The sequence below is a fragment of the Cynocephalus volans genome, chromosome 4 (genome assembly GCF_027409185.1).
Source record: "Cynocephalus volans isolate mCynVol1 chromosome 4, mCynVol1.pri, whole genome shotgun sequence".
NCBI lineage: Eukaryota > Metazoa > Chordata > Mammalia > Dermoptera > Cynocephalidae > Cynocephalus > Cynocephalus volans.
Window position 1 is genome coordinate 35,947,067 of NC_084463.1, and position 3,248 is coordinate 35,950,314.

The following is a 3,248-nucleotide window of genomic DNA, read 5'->3' on the forward strand; positions in this document are numbered from 1 at the left end:
CGCAGGCGCCAAACCTGGGCCTTCAAAATAACAAGGAACAGTAAAATCAGCCTTTCCCTTCACTTCGAAGGAAATGTAAATCATTGGGTCCAAATCTCTACCTTCCAGATGTAAAAAACCTGGAGTTCAATGCACAAAAGGAAACCAAAATCTATCAGGAATGAAGCATAGTAACCCCTCATATACTCAAGGTCAAGACGGTTTTTGAGAAATAAGTATCTGACCCTCTGGCCTCTTCTATTAGGAATGGCCCCTCTCCAGCATACTTAAAGGAAGATAGATGATTTTGCTTCTACTTCATTTTCCCAAAGGAGTATAAAATCTACTAAGAGTGATATAATGAATCAGAATAAATTAGCTCACTCACAAGAAACATTCCTGGATAATGATTTTTGGCTGCTGAGAATATTCAGCACGTTATTTCAAAGAAGAAAAATTCAGGGCAATGTGAGAAAAGAGAATTCAAAAGTGGCAGCCACATTCGCTGACAGGTTTGCGTAGGACACACACATTATAGACAACCCTCATTTTCTTCAGTGTGTATGTCAAGAGGCCAAGACCCCTGATTATCAAAATAAGTTACTTTGTACATTACAGTGCACAGAACAACAGAGGGAAAGCGCTTTCTTGGGGGGTGGCTGAAAGGCATTTTGCAAAAGGTCCATATCACTCTGAGGAGGAAGGACTGGAGCCCAGTGCCCTGTGCTTTCATGGGCTCGACCGCTCCTCCTCCTCTTCCGTTGCAGCGGCCTCAGGGGGCGCCGTTTCCTCTCCTCGTTCTGCGGCTCCTCCTCCTCTTCCTCCTCGTCCTCCTGGGGGTGGAGGTCTGGGTACTTCTGCATGCATCCCTGCATGGCCCGGAGCTGGTCTCCACAATCTGAGCCCCTGACATCCTCCGTGCTCTAGTGGACGCAGGAAAAGGCTGGCTTGAACTGTTCCCCACAGCGGCCACTGGCCATACCCCCAAGGCAGGGCAGTTCCAGTGAATGTCTCCATTTGCCAGTATCAATCCATGTACCTCATATGGATCGTGGGGTCATCGGCCACCAGCTCTGCACTGCTTGGCGTTTGGTGGTCTTCTTTGGTGACAAATTCGATTCTCTCCTTCCCCTCCTGCTGGCAGTAGGCCATGGCCGTGGCCCGGCACTCAGACCTCACAGAAGCGGCGGTGGCGGCCGCAGCTTGGGGCGGCACAGGGCGGTGGCTGGAGGCCCGGACAGAACCGCCCTCTCCGGGGCCGCCGCGCGCCTGCCTCAGCGACTGCGCGGCCCCATTCCAGCCCCTCCGCCAGAAGCGACGTTTCCCCGAAAGACACCTTGATCACAATAATACATTGAACTTTTTTTTTTTTTTTTTGTCTTTTTCGTGACCGGAGCTCAGCCAGTGAGTGCACCGGCCATTCCTATATAGGATCCGAACCCGCGTCGGGAGCGTCGCCCCGCTCCCAGCGCCACACTCTCCCGAGTGCACCACGGGCTAAGCCCAATACATTGAACTTTTAAGAGATGAAATCAGAACCGAGTTTACCAGAGGTGGGAAAGGGGGAGGAGGGAAGGGAGGAATTGGTAAAAGGCCACGAAATAGATTCCATTGTATAATGGAGAGTATAGTAATTACCCTGATTGAATCACCACATATTGCACACACTATTGATATTCAATGCTGTCCCCCACAGATATGGACAGTCAATCGTGCCCTAATAATAAATATATATATATTTTTAAAAATCCAAAATCATGATGTTGACAGGTATGAGCTCCCTCTGACGGCTCTAGGAGAAAACCCTTCCTTGTCTCTTCCAACTTCCGGGGGCTCCAGGTGTTGCTTGGCCTGGGGCTGTGCTCCAGTCTCTGCCTCTGTCGCCACGTGGCCTTCTCTTTGTGTCTGCGTCTTCTCCTTTTCCATCTCTTCCAGGGGCACTTGCCATTGGATTTAAGGCCTGCCCAAATAATTAGGATGGTCCAACCTCAAGATCCTTAACTTAATTGCATCTGAAAAGACTTTTTCCAAACAAGGTCATATTCAGAGGTTCTGAGGATTGGAACATGGACATATCTTTTTGGGTGCCATCGATCAATCCACTACAGGTGTTGATTAAGCAATAATTGCTAAGTTTAAATTAAATAGTAAAATTGAGTTAAGAAGATCATTTTTAAAAATTAAACTCCCAATAGTTATGTTGAAGGTAGGTTCCGGGGGGCCTGATGTTGGCCTCAACCCACCCAGTTCTCTTACCAGGTTCTTGACTCCACCACAGGAGTGAATTTAAGGGCAGAGTCACAGTGGAAAGTGAAAACAGGTTTAATATAACAGATAAGAAATGCAGATGCCACAGAGACAGTGCGGCATGCTCCAGAGACTGAGCGGGGCCCACACCAAGTCTAACACAAAAGTTCAGGGCAGACATCAAGTCTAAACAACTACAAAAATGTGCTTAAAGGTCAGCACAGAGTGCAAGCTGGCTCAAGAGAGTGAGCAGCAGCTTGCTGAAAGTAAGTTAGATACAAAGTAACATATTGCACACCTCAGCCAGCCAAGGGCGGACTGCCTGCAGGAAAGTGAGCAATGGCCCTGCCTTCACTGGGATTTGGCTTTTATAGTTTCTCTAATGAATATTCAGTTCAGGTTTAGTTCCTGGTTATATGCATCAGGCATATGCAAGAATGTTCTGTGCTCTCTACTGAGCACGCCCAGCCACTGGATTGCAAAAGCCAGTCCCTTGTGGTCACATTTTCCCTGTGTTGGTGCTGAAAACAGGTCTAACTGGCAATAGTAACTTTCCCCCAGGGGAGAACTCAGAGGTAGGGGCCTGAGACCTCAGGGAGTGGCAGGAAACTCACAAGCATGTCCTGAAACCCTGGCCCAGGTAACTGAGCAATTCCTGTATCAGTCTCACCCATATGGGTAAGCAAAGAGAAATAAAAAAGTGGTTCTCATAGAAGTAGAGTAATGTTTACCAGAGGCTGGGGGGGGGGGAGGTGGGGAGGAGGAGGTGTAGACTAATGGGTACAAAACTGCTATCTACCCGAAGTGACTCATTCTGCAGCTTATACATGTATGGAAACAGCACACTGAACCCCACAAAAACAAGTACAAATAAAATAGAATTTTTAAATAAAGCCATGACAGGATGCTCAGCACTGTCAGGCAAACTGAAACCACAATCAAATCCCACTGCACACCTATTACAATGTCTAAATAAAAATGAATGAAAATCTCAAGGGCTGGCAGGGATGTGGAGTGACAGA

The 3,248-nt window shown here is 47.7% G+C and overlaps 1 pseudogene; it reads right to left on the minus strand.

The window, feature by feature from the left end:
* Positions 1-708: 708 nt before the first annotated feature.
* Positions 709-1,131, minus strand: LOC134375979 (mitochondrial intermembrane space import and assembly protein 40-like; annotated as a pseudogene).
* Positions 1,132-3,248: the final 2,117 nt, after the last annotated feature.